We start from the raw sequence: 20,763 nt of genomic DNA on the forward strand, positions 1-20,763 counted from the left end.
CTTTCTTGGAATCCAACAATGACTTTAAAATTTCATCTATTGGAAGCTCAATCAATTCCATCTGTAGTTCTTTAGGTGTCTTGGTGATATCAGCTAGATGAGGCTGAAATGCTGATTTGATTGTGATGTCATGATTCTCAAAATCAGTGAAATTTCCATTGCATTCTCCAATTAATAGGTCTATAACATCTGTGTGTTCTTCAAATGATTAGCATATATCATACTGTTCACTAATGATCTTTGCTAACTGGGGAAAATGTTCATCCAGAAACTTCCTTTTGAGGAAGTGTTTTGAAAAAAGATATCTTTTTTGGAAATGCTTGGATTTTTGCCACATACCATATACAGACTTGGTTTTACTTTGCTAAGAAATTTTCAAGGTGTTTTTATTTGACATGATATCACACACAAATGCTGCATTCCTATAGAAATCTTCTTTCGATAATTTACATTGCTGATTTTGTTCTTCTTGAAATTTAACTATCTGTTCTCACAGAGATAATATTTTGGCTAACAACTGTTCTTGAAATAGCCAATGCATTTTAGAATGATATGGCAAATTTGCACTGAATATCTCATTGTTCAGCTTCAACTTGTTATGAAACTGACGATGCTGTGTTGCATTTACACAAATGTAGTTAACAATACTTATGACTTCGTAAAGTGTCACATAAAATAGTAACTTCAGTACAGAGTTTTTGCTGATGTAAGATACAATAAAAAGAAATGGGAACATCTGGATCTGTTAATACTTTTTTTATCTGTACAATAAACCCTTCACATTTTCCTGTCATGGAAGGTGCACCACCTGTACATACACTCACTAAATTTACCAAATTCAGTCCAACTTGATGACATTTATCTTGAAAGTTGTTGAAGATATCTATTCTGTTTTGTGTTATGTTTGCAAGAGTGCCCAAAGTGAGGAACTCTTCATAGCAAAGAAAGTCTTCTGTTATGACCCAAATGAATATAAAACCTGCTTCGAGTCAGTAGTACCAGTTTGTTCATCCAAAGCAATTTAGTAATATATATTTTTCTTTTCAAGTATAGTATGAAGTTGTTCTGTTTAGTTGAAGGCTAATTCATGCTGCTGATCAGTTATGGTTTGTTCTCCTTGAAAGAGGCAGTTGTTTGTACTTTGAAATGTTATCAGGGTCTAAGCAACCTACAGCTTCGACAATGCATTCTTTCACAATTTCTATATTACTGAATGGCTTCCCTTTTTTCCCCTGAGTATATAATCTACTTTATAAGTTGCTGCAGAAGCATTATTTCCAGGTCTTATTGCTGCTTGAAAGAGTTGTGTTTGCTTTTGCTTTTCATCTTTTAATTTCTGCAATGTAACCTTTCATGCCTCTCCCTCTAGTTTAAAATATTTGTGGTCCCTATGGGTGTTATAATGTTGATAAACATTGAATTTCTTTAATGTTGATATTGCAGTGTCACAAAGCAAGCAAACTGTCTTACCTTTAGCAGAAACAAAATAATATTGCAATTCCCAATCCTCATTAAAAATATCTGTTTTCTTCCTTCAGCATTCCCTTGGTCTTCCTTGACATGATGGGCTTTTAAGCATGCAGAATTAAAAAATATTGTCAAGCTGTGCAACTATTCACAAATTCCACTTCAAACAGAAGCAGTGTATCATTGTCAAAAGCTGATAGCAGAGTGATGTACTTGACCCTCATAAACTCTCACCAACCAGCCTTGTGCGGTAGTGGCGCCAGTCAGGAGGGGAAGTTAGAACTATTAATAAATCATGAGTGTAGCAGTCATGAATTTAGAATTACTTATGGCTTACTAATGTTATAATTGTGCTGTCAATTTGGGAGGATTATTTCATTGAAACTTATTTTATTCTTTGTTACTTTAAATACATTCATTTTAAAAATAAAATAAAAATATAGAAGAAAGAAAAAATGTGTTAATAAAAATAAAAGCCTTTGTTATGTAACATTTAGATTCCGTCAAAAGAACACATCTAAGTCCCAGAAGGTCACATGTGGCCTTAAGGCAGCAGGTTCCCCACCCCTGGTTTATGCATTTACCTATTGGTAGAAATGTAGATTATTTCCAGCTTTTGGTTATTACAAATAAAGCTGCTATTAATATTTGTGTCTAGTTCTTTGCATTAACATGTACTTTTAATTTCCTTGAAGTGAAGTTTAAGAGTGGAATGGCTAAATTTTATGTTAAGTGCATGTTTAGCCTTTTAAACAATTGCCAAATTGTTTCCCACAGCAGTGCATGAGAGATTTAGTTATTCCACATCCTCACCAACACTTGGTGTAGTCAGCCTTTTTAATTTCACCCATACTAATGGATGTGATTTTAATTTGCATATTCCCAATGACTGATGGTATTGAGCATCTTTCATGGGCTTATTTCTCTTCCATAAATTTTTTTGGTGAAGTGTCTGCTCATATGTTTTAAAATAAAAATTATTTTTGATTATTATGGGTACATAATATTTATCTGTATTTATAGGACATGTATGATGTTTTGATACAATGTTAATTAATCAAATCAGGGTAATTACGATATCCATAACCTCAAGGATTTATTATTTCTTTGTGTTAGGAACATTTAAATTCCTCTCTTTTAGTTATTTGAAAGTACTTCCTAACTTATTTATTATAGTGACTTTGTTGTGCTATTGAATATTGTTCATCCTATGTAACTATCTAACTATATTTTTGCAACCATTAACCATTCTCACTTTACCCCCTCCATTACCCTTCTCAGCCTCTGATCACCATCATTCTACACTCTGTCTCCATGAGATTAATTGTTTCTAATATTTAGCTCCCATATATCAGCGAGAACATGCAAGATTTGTCTTTCTGTGCTTGGCTTAATTTACCTAACATAATGTTTTCCAGTTCCATCCATGTTGTTGCAAATGACAGAATTTCACTTTTGTGGATGTATAATATTCCATTGTGATTGTGTACCACAATTTCTGTATCCATTCATCCATTGATGGATACTTAGGCGATTCCAAATCTTTTGGCTGTTACAAATAGTGCTTCAATAAAAGTGGGAGTGCAGATATCTTTTCAATATTCTGATTTTCTTTCTTTTGGATATACACCTAGCAGTGGGATTGCTGGGCCATATAGTTCTATTCTCAGTTTTTTGAGAAACTTCTGTACTGTTCTCCATAGTGGTTGCACTAATTTACATTCCCAACAACAGTTTAGGGAGGTTCTCCTTTCTCCACATCCTTTCCAGTATTCATTATTGCCTGTCTTTTTGATAAAAGTAATTTTAACTGGTGTGAGATGACTTCTCATTGTAGTTTTGAGTTGCATTTATCTGATGACTCATGATGTCTACTCATATCTTTTGATCATTTTTTGAGGTGAGGTTTTCTTATTATTGAGTTTTAAGCATTCTTTATATATTCCATTAAGTTTCAAATTCTTTATTGTTTATATGACTTTCAGATATTTTCTTCCAGTCTGCAACTCGACTTTTTATTCTCTTAGCAGTGTTTTTGTAAAGAACAGACATATTTGAATTTGATTAAGTCTAATTTATAAAATTTTTCTTTCATGGTATATGCTTTTGGTGTCATATCCAAGAATTCTTTGACTAACCCAGGACACATTTTTTTTTCTTTGTTTACTTCCAGAAGTTTTATAGCTTCAAATTTTGTATTTAGGTCTGTGATCCATTTTGAGTTAGTTTTTATATACAAGACAAAACTTGGATTCAAGTTAATTTTGTTTTTTTTTTTTTGCCTATGAATTTCCACTTGTGCCACACTATTTGTTGAAAATATACTTTCTCCACTCAATTGCCTTTGTACATTTTAAAAATAAGTTGTTCATGTATGTGTAGGTCTATTTCTGGAGTCTTTATTCTGTTTCATTGAAATATTTATCTATCTTTACAGCCATAGCATGCTGTCTAGATTATTGTAGATGTATATAAAGTTTTGAATCTTCCAGCTTAGTTTTTGTTTTTTCAAAGTTGCCCTGGTGAATAAATGGCCTATGAATTTTCATGTTACATAGAATCAGTTTGTTAACTTTTACCAAAAAAAATTGTTGGAATTTTTATTATTATTATGTTGAATCTATAGATCAGTCTGGAGGAAATTTACATCTTAACAATATTAAGTCTTCCAATATATGAATACTATATAACTCTCTCCATTCATTTAGGTTTTCTTTAATATCTTTCAGCAATATTTTTTAAATTGTCAGTATATAGGATTTCATAACTTTTGTCATATTTATTCCTAAATATTTCCAAATTTTTATGCTCTTATTGATATTACTTTTTAAATTTCAATTTCTGATTATTGCTAATATATAAAAATCCAATTGATTTTTGTATATTGATTTTGTAGTCTACAATGTTGTCAAACTGTCTTATTAGTTCTGGTAGTAGCCTGTCTGTGAATAAATAATGTTTTATTTATTCCTGTCCAATCTAAATTACTTTTAGTTGTTAGTCTTGCCTTATTTTGCTGGCTAAATAACCTAGTGCAATGTCATGTGGTGAGAGCAGACATTTTTGTCTTGTTCATGACTTTAGGGTATTTTGTATTCTGCCATTAAGTATGATGTTAGTTAAAAGTTTCTTGTAGAATTTGTCATTTATGTTTGGGGGCAGTTATTAATATTCTATTCTTATAATTCTTTGTTTTTAATATCAGGGTAATCATATTTATAGTCAGTTCAGAAATATATACTCTTCTTAAAATTTTCTGTTATGATTTTTTTCCTTAAAATTCTGCTATGATTCATCAAGAAATCCAAACAGAACTGAAGGTTTCATTGTTGAAAAGTTTTTAACTATCAATTCAGTTTCTTTGGTAGGCACAGTAAGTCCTGTCTTAATGTTATTGATAGGTTGTTGTAAACTGCAACTTTAAGCAAAATGGCACATAACAAAACTAACATTTCCCCCTCATCAATGTTATAACAAAATGGCATTGAGTGAAAGGAATTAGCTGATGATCTGCTGTAGGTCATTTTACTCAAAGTCACAGTTTTTAATAGCCTATTTGAAACATTAAGTGACGACTTACTATATAGCATTATTCACATCATTTAGTTCTTCCTAAGTGTGCTTCGCTGTTTGTGTCTTTCAAGGAATTTGTCTATTTCATCTAAGTTGTCAAAATAATTGGTGTAAAGTTGTTCCTACTATTCCTTTTTCATCTTTATAGTATTTGTAGAATCTGTAGTGATAACATATCTCTTATTATTAGTTTTTTCATCTCTTTTATTGTGATCAGTTTGGCTAAAGACTTATTAAATAATTGTATTCAACTTCTCAAATAACCAGCTTTTAATGAATTTATTTTCTTTATTGTTTTTCTATTTCACTGACTTACACTCTGATTTATATTATTTTCTTTCTGTCTTCTACTTATTTTGGGTTTGATTTACTCTTCACTTTTAAATTTCTTAAAATGGCAGCTGAATTTCATGATTTTCCATATTAACTCATTTATAATTTAGGTGTTTAAGGTTATTAATTTCCCCCTATGTATTACATTAATGGCATCTTGCAAAACAGGGAAATTAAAAATTTCAACTACCTTATTGCAAGTAAGTCTAACCTAAGACATTCAAAATTGCAAAACAAATTTATTAGTGAGTGATTATCTTTAGTATCAAAAGATTCTGATTCAACACACAGACTGTTAAAGATTTCTGCACATTGAAATTTATGTTACATTAAAATTAGTTCTGTAATAAATCAATATATTGTTTTCTTTCCATGGACTTTAAAGAATTCAAGACAATGAAACAAATTAAATGAACATGACTTTTTTTATTATGACAATTATATGATTCTATAATTGACATTTGGAGTTCTATGCTCCTTCATTCTATATTCTTTCTTCCCTTACAAACATTCCTGATTTCTCTTTCAGAGTCCAAATGGTTTTAGAAAAGATAGTTTTAAAGCTGTCTCTGTATATGTAGTATATGACCCAAATTAAGTCAATAAGGATATTTCATCTGCCATGACTGGTACAGATGTCCAAGCGTGAGTCACTCACATGGAATCTCAGACTCTAGAATCACTGAGAAAAAGATATTTTACCTTTCTGGATAACTATGTACAGATATATAGCTAGAAATATCTTAAATCTTGTTTCCATGAAGAAAGCCAGCCTGACAATGAGTCCAGTATGAAGAGAATGGAAGAGTCAGGAGATTTGAAACAAAATATAACTGGATCTTTGATCAAACTGTATCTAATGTCTGCCATTCTTCTGGACTTCTGGCATGTTATGAGTTAATAAAGAGACCACACTGCTTAAACTTGTTAAGTCTCAGCTTTCTGTTACTTGCAACTAAAGCAAGAGGAATAGTTACATTATGATTTGCATGAACATCTTTTATTATATAGAAGTATAGTAAAAAAAGAAGACTTTGTGCCTCTTGTGCAGTGAATGAAGCGGACGGTGGTAAATATTTTGCATGCTGTAGGCCATCTGGCCCTCAAACTTGCTTATTATTTAGAGGTTATCTTGCACTGTGTGAGTGGCAACAATGACTACAGAAACAGAAAGCTAGATTCTTCCTTTTCCCGTTCAATGGCTGTAGTAGACTGAATAACAGCCACCCAAAGGTATTAAGTCTAATCTCAGAAAATTTTAAATGGTATCTTATTTGGAAAAAAGGTCTTTGCAGATGTAATTAAATCACAGATTTTGAGATGAAGATATCACCCTGCATTTTCTGGATGGGCCCTAAATACCATCACAAGTGTCTTTGTAGGAGAGAGGCAATGGGAGATTTGAGAACTATGAAGGAGAGTGGAAAGCAATGAGAAGATGAAAGTGGAGGCAGGAGTGATGCAGCCTCAAGCCAAGGGATGCTGGCAACCACAAGAGGCTGGAAATAGCACGGAACAAAATATCTTCGAGAGCTTCTGGAGGGAGTGCAGCCCTGCTGACACCTTGATTTTGGATGCATGACCTACAGAACTATGAGAGGATACATTTATGTTGTTTTAAGCTACCAAGTTTGTGGTAATTTTGTTACAGTAGCCTCACCTAACTAATACAATGATTTTCCTGTACTCAGAAATGTGGCATGGGTTTGATCAATTGCATACTTCAATCCAGGCCTTTGATACTTTAATGAGTGACAAAAAGACAAAGAAATAGAATGAAATCACAGAGGTGGAATAGAATGTCTATTGCTACAGCTATGCCAGTAGGTGATGGTAATACATCCTACAGAAGCTTGAGTATCTTATAGTGGTGACACCTTAGCCACACTACTCTGCTAGTTGTGCTTTATATATATATATATACATATATATATATATTGTGTTAGGAGCTACCTTACTTTCTATTTTTGAAGCCTGTTTCTCCAGACTCAGATTTTGTGAGGCCTCATGTTTTTGTTTTTCAAATAAATTCCCTGAAACCACAGTTCAATTTTATTAATCACAACTCAAGTTTGTAACTGATTCATGCAAAAATTATTAAATGTTCTACAGTTTTAAATAGAGAAAAAACAATTTTCTTGGTACTCAAGTCTATTTGCATCCTTTGAATAATTACTAAACATACAAAATGCCTCAGAGTTGATAGCTCCTGAGTACTTAATGTCTCTTACTTTTCTCAGAAGTACAAATTTAATAGAAACAACTTTTTTTAACTTGAGAAATTTTCTCTTAAGTTATTTGTCTATTTTGTAAATACAGACATGAAATATAAGCAATGTTTAATGTTTAATGTCCAGCCTGCTTTTTATGTACTATTTAACATGCACTATTTAACATGTACTATTTAAACATGATTGTTTTTCATATGTCATAAAACTATTTATGTATTTTTATTTTATTTATTTTATTTCAGCATATTATAGGGGTGCAAATGTTTAGGTTACATATATTGCCTTTGCCCCACCCAAGTCAGAGCTTCAAGCGTGTCCATCCCCTAGAGAGTGTGCACTGCATCCATTAGGTGTGTATATACCCATCTTCCCCTCCCCCCTCCCACCTGCCTGACAATACTCAAAACAGTGTTACATGGATAGTAATAGAAACAACTTTTTAATAATCCTAAAGCAATATAATCTCCTTACCACCCAATAAACAAATATCAACATCGGGGTTCCCACTGGAGTAATGCTCTGAGCTCATTTGTCAGATGGATCTGACAATCATATTTTACTCTTTAATATTCTTTTCTACTCCAGTGAGTTATCTTCCTCTTTGTCCCACATTTTCTGCACTTAAAAGACCAGTCCTCTGTTATTGTGGATTACCAAGAAAGCAGATTTTAGGGAACATTCACAGATGCCACTGTTTCTTTCCATGTTCTCACATAGCTAAATATGTTTATTGAAGTCTAATGTGCCTTAGGGAAACAGTGAACTTTGCAGTGATTAATTGAAAAAGTTTTAGGTTTACACAGGACATTTTTCAAAGAATTTTATACATTCAAGAACTGTCTGGAGACTCAATAAATAAGAGATGGACATTTGCATTACTACAACCCAAACAATTTTAGAATTAATTTTCTGGTTAGTATGTTTAGCTTCTCTTAAGCTCTGTGACATAATGCCATAAAACAACCCCTTTTCCTGGGGAAAATCTGTAAAAACTATTAGGTAATTGATAACAAAAATTACTGTTTGATTAATTGTTTTTTTTTCACCAGCTAGTTATAGTTTTATATAGAAATAGCCTTAGGTCCAAGTCCTAGTTTATTTCTCTCTTCTGTCAAATGAAATTCGTAGATAGTTAATTATAATTTCCTATACCCTTTTTATTATACTTCTACTCATGTGGGCTATACTTGTTCAGTAAAAGGGAATTAAATAGTTGTCCAAGACAGTAAAAACATTACAATCTAGGACACCGAGGCCAAAAAATATTCTTTGCTTTCACCTCTACAATCCTCTCTGACGATGGATGTACTGTCTTAGTTACTCATCAAGAGAAAAATATTACATGTCAGGTAGCTTTAATAGCTAGAATGATTAAAATCAACTGAAAATTATTGTTATTAATATCTCCTTATGAAAACAGGAAAAGCTGTCACTCCAGGGTGTTGGGTTGACATCTCATCAATTATTACTACTATCAAAGATATCTCAAAGCACAGTGTGTTTGTAATGCCATTGCTCTCTAGGGACAAGTTTTTATATTTTTAATGAAACTATGTTATTCAATATCAATATAACCTTTTTGAAGTTGTTGGGATATATTAGTGGGGTGGTACCTTTGAAAAAAATTTAAATAATACAATTTTTATTGTTAACTCTATACTTTATATACATTTACCTCTTCTAGAAAAAGGCATGTAGATGAATGTCCTATAATGCTATTCTAAAGTGAGAATATGATCATAATACAGATAAATTATAAACTATATTTTGTACTTTTAAAGAATTCTTACTTTTTGAGAATAATAGGGTTGTAATGACTTCACAGATTTTTTAAATTAAACTTTGGTTTTTTAGAATAAAAAAGTTGAGTCACAGAGTGATGATATGCTGAAAGTCATGAAATTTGTGGCAGAAGTGATACTAGTGTGTAGGTCTTCTGATGCCTGCTTATATGCCTTATCTGTGATATGACTTAACAAAAGACACACAACAGAATCCTATTAGGCAGAAAATTTATTTTTTGAATATAAATATCAACATATTTGCAAACATTGCATTTAAAAACATTTTTCTGAGGTAGTGCAATGGACTGAATGTGCTCCTCCCAAATTTGAATGTTGAAACCTTAATTTCCAATGTGATGATATTAGATGCAGCCCCTGGGAAGTGATTATGTCATGACAGTGGAGCCCTCATGAAGGGGATTTGTGCCATTAAAGAAAAGATGCTGCGGCTTATTTCTTCTGTCTCTCTTTGCCATGTTGAAGATACAACCAACAGGCAGCCATCCATGAACCAGGAAGTGGGTCTTCATTAGACACTGAATTGATCTGCTCATACGTCAAATTTGGACTTCCTAGGCTCTAGAACTGTGGGAAATATTAATAAATATCTGCTGTTTAAACTACCCAGTCTATGGTATTCTGCTGTGGCTGCCAAAACAGACTGAGACACCCACATCTAGTTAGTGTCAGAGTTTCATGGAGAGGGGGCCCTGGAAGTTAGGCCTGGGTGTTACTAGGTATAGGACAGAGGGTAGTGAGTCATGTCAGCCCCTGATTACTTATCTGATGATCAGTTTATTGAACTCCCAGGCCTCTTCCTGCTCTGAACTCTTATTCTAAAACACAAATTTATACTATCTACTGGGTCATTCCACAACTGTGTGGGAAAGTCTTCATTATAGATAAATTGACAAGGCAGGATTCTTGATGAAAGTTTAGTCTATCTTTCTTTATAATCAACCATCTGTGCCACATGCTATAATACCTTCCCCCAGCCCCTGCCCAAGGAGGTCTCTCCCTGTGAGGTCTCTCCCTGTGACACTGCTCTGCCTGCCACGGACAGGTAGGCATAGCATGTCCTTCCAGAGAGCACACCATGTTGATGTGCCAAGATAATTACCGAGGGACCACAAATACTTATTTGCTTTGAACATTTTCTGAAGATGAAAAAAAAATACGTATGCCATAAACACATATAGCTATACATACAGCTATATTTTAAATATATATAACTGCTGTTGTGAATAAGAAAAAGGAGTCTATTTTAAGGCACTGGTGTATTCAGAGTAAATTTTTGTCTACTTTCTTAAATACTAAAATTATCTATCCTCCTAAATGTACAATATTAACTGTTGTATGGGGAGTTGGAAACTCTTTTGATCTTAACAGAAATTCTCATATAGGAAAAAGGTTTGGAGCCTGAATTTTGACTTTTCTTTATTAACATTAACTTTTGCTAAGAAATCAGAAGAGCATTGCTCACAGGAATAATCTAATAAAGCAGAATGAACTGAGACACTCATGCTTAGTAGTGATTTAGTGAATCCTATTTTCATGAAAATATTTTTAATTTTTATTAAAGGCTTAAAGTCTTCAGCAATTCACAATGGGGAGTTCCAGGTGCTATGACAGGGTTCCAGAGAATGCATTTTAGGGCGAGAGGATTTTCATCACCTCTCCAATCACACCTGCTCTGGCTTTGGGTGCTCCTCTGCATACTCATTTTTGTCCTCAAGTTGCTTTGATTATTAGGAATCTTCATGCTTGAAAAGCCAGCTTTGCTACTCCTCCACAGAGTGAGGGAGGAAAATGGCACATTTTGCAAATTTCAGTGCTTTTGAAAAGAATAATGAAAAGGAGGTGGTGCTGCTTCAGAAGGCGGGCTACAGATGGAACAAAAGGTTAACTCAAATTTCTGCTGAAAATAGAAAGTAAAAATAGTAATGATGATCTATACAAGAGCAGAAAACACAGCAAAGTGAAGTTATTCATTTTGAATCAGCAGCTTCTTTTAAAACATCCTCTGGCTGTTTCAAAGGGTTTTATTTTACAAATTGGCATTCAGTAGGCACGTCTGACAACTAGTTCATTGTGTCTCTTTTACCAATTGTCAGCAATAGTCCTCCTTTGGTTCAACCGAGGAACTTCAATGTTCTGAGGTAGTTTCTTTGAGGACAAATGATCCAACTTTTTCTCCATGTTTGCTTAAAAAGAATTCAAAGCTTAACTTTGCACCCAGTGATTTTTAAAAATTATACCTATTAATATTATTGCTTTCCACTTCTGCCATCACTGGAAATGGGAGTTTCCTTGGTTTTAGATATCAGTCTTTTGTCTGTCTGGTACCTCATGCCATAAAAAAAGATAATCCATCTTCACAGGGGCCGCATTACTGTTAAAAGAAACTGCTTTTATTGGAGACTTCTGAGAAATGCATGAGTGGTATATGTATAGGAATGTGACTGAAATGCAGGAATCCCCTCCTGAGAGCATTTTATATGTGTGGCTTTGAATAGGAGCAGAGAAAACTGGCTTCAGTTACTTCTTGTCAAACCTTAACCCCTGTATGCACCCACTCTTGAATCGCTTCAGATCCTCTTGAATTAGAAAACAAACAAACAAACAAACCAAAAACCAATACCCTCCTTGCTAGAGAGAAAGAGAGTGATACTTTCTCAGAGTAGCAAAAGAGATATATTAAATCTAGTGATTAATACTTACCTAACGTCTTTTCTCTGTTTTAAACAGAATCTTTAAAACCATGTTGAAACAGTAATTATTTAAATCTGTTGTACCGTCATCTGATGATGGCAGCTTGAACAGCCAGTGTGCACATTGATAATGACACTACAGATTTAAGGCATTGCTTAAATGTATTGACATTTTCCCAAAGCATTCTATCTCTTTACTATTTTTATTTATTATTTTTTTAGAGCTAGGGTGTTTGTTGCCCAGGCTGGAGTGCAGTGGCATACTCATAGTTTACCATAAGGCTCTAACTCCTGGACTCAAGCAATCCTTCCCGCCTCAGCCTTCTGGGTAGCTGAGACTACAGGCACATGCCACCGTGACTGGCTAATTTCTTTTCTTTTCAGTTTTTGTAAAGACAGAGTCTCACTATGTTGCTCAGGCTGGTCTCAAATTCCTGGGCTCTCCCAGGGCAATCCTCTTGCTTCAATCTCCTGAGTAGCTAAGACTACAGGTGTGAGCTGCCAAGCCCTGTTCTATCTTTCTATTATTAATACAATATCCTCTTGAAGATTTTTTTATTCATGACCCTTATAAACAAATAATGTCTTAGATCTACATGGGAGTTAAATGTAAACACATTGTTTTACATGTATGACAGGCACTTCCAAAGAGAACATGCTATTATCATTATATTCTGATAATATAGATATTAAAAACTCTGTTACAAATGAAGAATTTGCTATTCAGGAAGGTAATGTCACTTGCATAAGATCATTTTGGCAAACACTGCTATAGTGTTCTATTAATAACTACATATATCCTTGAAGTTTTGGTTGTGTACATCATGATGAATAAAACTATACTTCTAACCTTGCTTTGTAGCTTGACTAAATTGTGACCAATATGTTGCAAGTATACATGCTGTGTGCAGTTTCCAAGTGTTCTTAGAGGCAAGGGACATGACTTTGTTTTCTCTCTGTTCTTTTTGCTGCTGGTTCTAATGGCGGTCTGATGGCAGGAGCTTGAGCGGGCAGTGTACACATCAATGGTGGCATGACAGAGGAATAAGACAGGAGGAACTTGCCTTTGATAAGTTTACCTTTACGTGAGGGAATGCATATTTTGTGAGTTTATACCAGGTTATCTTTTCTAACAGATATAATCAAGAAATAAGAAAACTGGAATTAAATTCTATATTATTTAAATCTCATCCAGGTATTCTTTATATTAAAAATCATATTACCTCAGTACACCTGGCATGTGTCAGTGTTTTATTTCTCTGTACTCTCTCTGGGACCTAGCCTGTTTAATTACGATTTCTTCAACAATGTCAAAGAACTGTTGTTTTATTACATTTTATGTTATAATAGATTGCATTATGATATGGACTCATGCTTAAAATGCTTGAAGTACTAAGGATTTTAAAGTACTTTTCAAGCATTAATTTTTATGTAAGTAGAAAGGTTCACATTATAACACTTTATAGAGATATGAATGAAGATATTAAAATCTTCTTCAAAAGTCACTGGAACTTGTAAGAAAAAATTGGGAGTTAGGATAAGAAATGGAGCGGTTGGACTTGATTTCCTCTCCTATCATCAATCTGTCTTATTCACTTCCTTCCAATAGATTCTTTTAGTAAAACTCCTATTTCCTTCAAACAGCTGGTAGTAGTCTTATCTCCTAATGATATACACCACATTAAAAAATGCTACTAATCTAAAAATTCTACTCTGGGAAGATAAGCATATGGTTTAAAAGATGAAAAATGCTGACTATATGATTACATTTCTGTCTACTTGTATAATACATGATCATTAAGCCATTCATCATTCTTTATGTGGACTTAATTTTGGGGCTGGGTAAAGGGAAGACATGGGAAGCAAAGAATCCATTAACTTTCACCTGGTAGACAGTGGTTTTTGCCCCCTGATGTCCTACATGTTGCATTTAACAGGTGATTATAGAGAAGTTTAGTGACTTGTCAGTTAGTCATGGAATCATAGCTTATCTCTGAGTTTTAAAAGCCTTTTAAGTGTAGGGGTCTTTTTCCCACTTTAAGCTGTTTCTTTTATCCTCAATATACCCTTTTGGAAAAAAAAAAAAACTGGCCTCCAATTCCAGCCATGCCCCTTATTAACCATAGGATAACAAGGCAACTTATGAAACTTCTGTATTTATTTTAAAAATCTAATAATATTAGATTTTATTAGATTAATAATATTAGATTAGTATTATAGATTAATATTAGATTAATAATATTAGATTAGTCTCTATATTAAGGGCTGGTCATGATAATTACATGAGGTAGTACATATAAAATACTTTGCCCAGAAGCTGGCACATTGTGAGTACTTAGTAATTTATTTCTCATAAATATGTTTAATAAACAATAGAAAACATAAAAGCAATATATAAGAGGACTACTTGGTAGGGTTAAATTCTGTATTTGTCAAAACTAACAAAAGATTACCTCTAATTTTTCAATCAAGGGAGAAAAAATATTGGAAAGAAATTGTCTAAGCATAGATAAATGAAGGGACACTAAGTCTATTTCACAGAAGCACAAATGTAACTTGCAATTTAGTTTAGCTAGCACAGCAAGTAAAAGTACACAATTCTGAACTGCCACAAATAGGGTGGTGTAAGCCAACAGAATTTTCAAAAGTAATATGATTTACATTTATTTTCAAATTAAATTTATAAACTCATACTCTTGAATGTTTAAAACCTTTGAAGTATTTTTGAATTCACACATTTTACTATGGTTATTTGTTGAATACATGAAGCAATGAGTGTTCATAATATGATTACAGGCAGTAATTTTCTTCATTTTTCTAAGAAATTTAAGGTTTTAACAAACAAAAATACATAAAACCCACACAAACAAGTAAAGCATGACTAGTTTAAGATGAAGATCAAAACTCCTTATTAATATCAGCAGAGAATTTTCTGAAATTTGGTCGGTGGAATTGTAGAATTCAATTTCATTTTTCACTTAATAGCAGTCATTGTACTAACATTTATGGAGAGATTACAGGATTCAGGCTCTTTGGAATGCACTTCTTTTACAAGGTTGAGGAGAACTGAACATGATTTTTCCACTTTGGGAGCATCTACCCCAGAGAGGGAGATAGACGTTAACGAATACCCAAAATGTAAAACGATCTCTAACTACTATGCACAAATAAAAGGTTCATGGTGCTATGAAATTTTATGCACAGGGAATTTGATCTAAAAATGTAGGTCAGGGAAGTGACAGTTATGTTGAGATCTGAAGAAGTTAATCTGATGAAACGGAACCATCTTTTACAAAGACATTATGGTGACAGAAAGCACAGCTAGTAGTGTGCCTAAAGGAGACTAAAGTAAACTGGGGTGAGGGGGCATGGTGAGAGATCAGACTGGAAAATCTTGAGGGGAGGACTACACAGAGGGCTGAAAACTCTGGCAAGAAGTTTTGTATTTATAGCTAAGTGCATTAAAATCCAATGAAATATTTCATGTCTTTCACTGGAGGTGGGAGCAGGGAAAGGTGATGGTATAAGCAGATACACCCTTTGAAAAGATCACTCTGACTGCAGTGTGGAGAACGCATTCAACAGATATCAAAGTGGTCTTCTAGGAATTCTAGTGGGAGATCATGGTATTGCCTTCTTTCCCCAGATGGTTGTTAACTTTTATTGAAGTAAATTATAATGGAAACCAGTCCTGAAGAGTCTCTCAGCAGACAAAGCCATTTAAGCCTCATAAGTGATAAAAAACCTTGCTTGATTTGCAAATTTAAGTAAAACTTAACTTGAGCTATTTCTTATAAATGCCTACATTAAAAAAAAAACACAGAAATTAAGCTCAACCAATCAAAAGCAACTAACAGATTTATAATTATATAACTATAACTTTTTCAACAGGATAGACCAAATAAGGCAACTGTCTAGCTGTAGCAAATCAGATATTTTCTTTGCTTTACTTCCGTGTTCATCCTATAATAGCTTCCCCTTGGCATTTCCCTCCATGGAGCTCCCAAACCACTCTTATTTGGAGTTGCCTAATTCATGAATCACTGTTTGCTCAAATAAGCGCTTTAAAATTTTATTGTACCAAAGTTTATCTATTTAACACTTCTTATGGGCAAATACTTTACTTATAAGTTCTTATATTTTATAATGCTAAAGTAAATTATATAGTAAGTTAATATTTGCAGATTAAATGAAAGAAGGATAAACTTATCAATTATTTAGGCGACAGAATAATTAGGCTGATTACTTATTATCATTTAATATAGCCATATGAACAATCCAAGCTGATTGTATAATTAGTAATCCCTGCCATGCTCTGTTTTGAACTCTTAACATAATAAAAAGATATTGAACTTTGGGCTGTAGAAGTTTTGCCTTTATCTTGGTCATCTGATGTACAAATCAAACTAGGAGGCAGTTGCTAAGTTATCTATTTTCAATTTTTCTCACCATCATTCTATATTAGACCTAAATGTTATCATGATTTTTTTCCTTAAGGAAAAGGAAAACATGAGCAATATAATAAACAGATTGTACCTCCTACTTGGGATTTTTTTGTAACTTTATCAGCTCATATTTTGTTTTGAATTAAAAATGAAGCAGTCAATTTATTTTATTTATTGTAGAAATATTCTTGCATGCTATGTTCTCCAAACTGTCCTTTTACAAGCAAATTTGCCTAGGAGTTAACATATAAAGAGAAATAATCACATAAAAAACTTAAGTGACTATCTGTTGAGAGTTTATGTCCTCATAGCATCCTTCAAAGGATGAAATAAGAACCTGCATGGTATCTACATGCTGATATCTGGGCCATTCCAACCAGGTACTCCAAAATGGTCTTTGGGCATATATATTTTTAAGCATTTCATAAACAATAATTTAAAATAATACTTTTTGAATTCTATAGACACATAAATTTGTCTTCCAAATTGTCTTCAAAGGTGAATAAATAGCAGTTAAGTACTCTAAAAGAGTATACATGGAGGTATTTTTTCCCCACCTTTAACCTACTGGCTTTCTAATTCCAAAACTATATGAGCAATAGATTAATTAGTCTAATACACACACACACACACACACACAATTATTCAGGAAAGTTCAAGAAAAAATAATTAAAATGTCAGTAAAGTTGGACATATTCGTGTAAATATTGTACCTCTTATAAAAATAATAGGTGAAAAACAATTCACTGAAAGACATTGAGATTTTTTCTAATCACTTTAGAAAGTAAGGAAAGGCCACTCAGCTAGCTCCCACTTCATTGGTAGTTTGTTAATTCAACTAGTCAGATAATGGTTCCAAAGTTTTCAAATATTCTAAATTGTTTTCTGAGTTTAGTGAAGATTTTTAATAGCATTAACCTAAAAAAAGTTGACAATAGAGTGATTCTTGCATGTGGTCCTTAATGATCTGCCACATTCCTCTCCGGTTGTCTTTGAGTCTTTATCTTTCTTTAAGTTTCTCCTTTTCTATCTTAATCTAGATATCTCTATTTTAGTCTCTCCCACCCCAATAATCCTTTTTTTGTTTTATTTTCTCTATCTTACCCAATCTGTCTGTTCTCTCTTTCTCTATCTCTTTCTGTAGCAAGCTATACTAAAATATCACAATTCAGTGACTGTCTCCCCATACTATGTATAAATCTCATTACCCACATATTCACAAACAAATCTGGTATAACTACCATTCTAATTAGCAACAGGAGAAAGAAATGTTTTCTGTATCATAAAATCCATTTTTTCTTTGAGAAGTTTCTTCAAATTATTTTCAGAAATTCTCTCTTTCCTTTTTCATCATGTGTAACAAAAGTTAGAATTCAAAGAGGAGTGAATCCCTCATTTCTTACTTATATTAAAAAATATACAGTGAAATGTAATTGCATTTCTCCTTGTGGGACGTAGTAAAGAAGTTAAAATGAATATCAGGGAGTTAAAGATTTTAATAAAATAATTTAGAGTTTTAGGAGTTCTGTTCTATTAAACTTCCTGTTTTGCTAAATATTTGATAGAGTAAAGGGTGAGCTGGTAAAAACCAAAGACTCTAAAATACAGGCTGTGAAAAGAAACCTTTGCCTCTTGCTCATATGGAGAGTCAGGGCTAGTAGGATAACTATGCTCACTTTAATATGTTACTTCCATTTCTATTCCACTGTCTCCCAGCCAGCCACAAGACAGAAAGAGCCAAGATAGCAATATGTATTCTATTTTAATAGCTAGAGTTGGCACCAGTATCTTTTGCTTGCATCCCATTAGCTGGCACTTAGTCACAGAAACTGAAGGAATTCTACTATGAACCAAGAGGAAGATGGACATTGGCTGACTACTAGCAGTTTCTGTCACAGCTCAAAAAATTTAATTGAAGACAAGTTATTTCACCAAAATTCTCTCCACCCTTAGAAGACATTTTTTTCTGGTTTATTTCAGCTTTATTATTGAGCAATTATTGATATTTAAAATTTTTTTTAAAAATTAAGATTCAACCGTAACCTTATGTATACTATCAAATAAATATTACTATAGAGCATGAAGAAAACAGTTGATATCTCCCTACATAATAAAGAATGGGTCATGTCCTATTTCACTCAGCATTAATGCAAAAGTCACTACAGTAGCGTTCATGACCTTACTAGGTCGGGGCTTCTGTAACATGCCTATCTAATATCTCTCATCTCTCTCGTCCTCTCTAGTGACATGCTAACCACATTGTCATTCTAGATTTTTCTCCAAAGTGCCAGACAGTCTCTCACCTCTTAGCCCTTATCCTCAATGTTCCTTTCTTAGAACTCCCCTCCCTCTAAGATTTTTTGCAAGGTTTGCCCCATTATCTCTTGTAGGTCTTTATTTAAATGTCACTTTTCAGAAAAATATTCCCTCACCTTCCTTTTTAAAGTTTCAAGTCCAACTCCAGTATTTTCCATGCTTTGTTATCAAATTGAAGTTATTACCATTCAGGATTCTATACATTTTGCTTATTATTATTATTTTTTTACTGACCATCCTTCCCAAGCAACTATAATGGAAGCTGAAGGCATTGATTTTCATTTATTTTATATTTGTTTCCCATGGCTACAACAGTGCCTAGAACATAATGTGATCATCAATAAATATTCAGTGACTAAATGAATGAATGAACAACTAAATGAGTAATTGAGTAAATGAATCAAAGGCTACAAGGGTATTAATTCCATCAGTCAATTTGGGAAAATTTGATATATACATTGACATTTTTCAATATTCTGTCTCTACTTAGGCAATCATAATATGTTCCATGCTATAAAAAGAACTCAGTTTCATGTTCTGAAAATATCCAAGGAAAACAAAGTCTTCTGTATAAAAAAATTATGAAATTATGATGCTAATATTGTATAAAAGCGATACCTGCGCTTTAAAATGTCCAAGTATTGATTTTAATCAATCAATATGATTTAAAAGCTATTTAAAAATTATAAAATTGCATAATAGTAAATCTATTATTTATAATTTTTTACATCATGAAGAGAATTCTTAAAGCTAATACCAAAGCTTTAAATTTCATGACCTCTTATATGCTTATTTTTAATGCAGCGAAAATAGTTCAAATGATAGTTTCAATCACTAGTGTCATTCTGTATTAAAACATAAGCCATAGGAGCTATTTAACATAAATTATTTTATATTAAACGGTGCCATGCAATGTTCTTCTGTATATGTTATTTGAGTGCCAATTAATACCCAGGTGGCAGTTAAGCACCCAGATTAATGTTCCCACTCACCACATGAAGTGATTCTGAAAATCCCTATGGAGGTAATTGCAAACTTGTTTTAGGTACAAATGTACCGAGTTAGCTATATAGTCATCAGAGTCAAATCTGAAGGTAGTCTAAATAAGGTGTGGTTGAGCAAATTGTTCTGTTCATAATTATCAAGAATGCTTCGAAGTGATAATTAGGATGATAACAAATGATATCCCCAAGGGAGTGAATTGTCGGGTCATGTATCATAAAACTGGAACTTTATTACACAATTTAAGTACTTAGCACATACTTAAAATTATTACACAATTAGCACATACTTAAAATTATTATGCAATCTAAGTATTTAGCACATACTTTGCACAGCCTTGCAAAAAGAAAAGTGAAATTTGAAAAAAATTTAATGATCATATACTTATAAATTCTATTAAATTTATGTAAATGAGAAAGTTGTATTACACACCACCAAATGATATTTTTTAGAATATATATTTTTTTTAATCTTGATAAACTGGTGTAGAAAATGTGCTGTTACAGAGTATTTCTAACACAAAGGAGAGAGGGCTGCTGTAGCATAATTACAAAGAATCTCCACTCGCCTCCTCCCTTTACACAGAATCTAGCATTTCAACTTTCAGAGACAGGAGCTAAATTTTCTGGTCTTATGGTGGCAATTCAAACTAATAACATTGATAATAATCACTATCATAAAAATTAACATTCATTGAACACTTACTGTGTGTCAGACATTGTGTTAACCAATTTCAATACATAATTTAGTTTTCACACCAATGCTGTAAGATAGGATTGTTATATGCATTTGACAGATGAGAAAATGAGTCAAAATTAACAAATAATAGAGAGTTGATTAAAACTTAAATCTGTTTTATTCTAGACTCCTCAATCTTAACCTCAACATTATACTGATATAG

This window comes from Microcebus murinus, chromosome 1, assembly GCF_040939455.1.
Source record: "Microcebus murinus isolate Inina chromosome 1, M.murinus_Inina_mat1.0, whole genome shotgun sequence".
NCBI classification, from domain to species: domain Eukaryota; kingdom Metazoa; phylum Chordata; class Mammalia; order Primates; family Cheirogaleidae; genus Microcebus; species Microcebus murinus.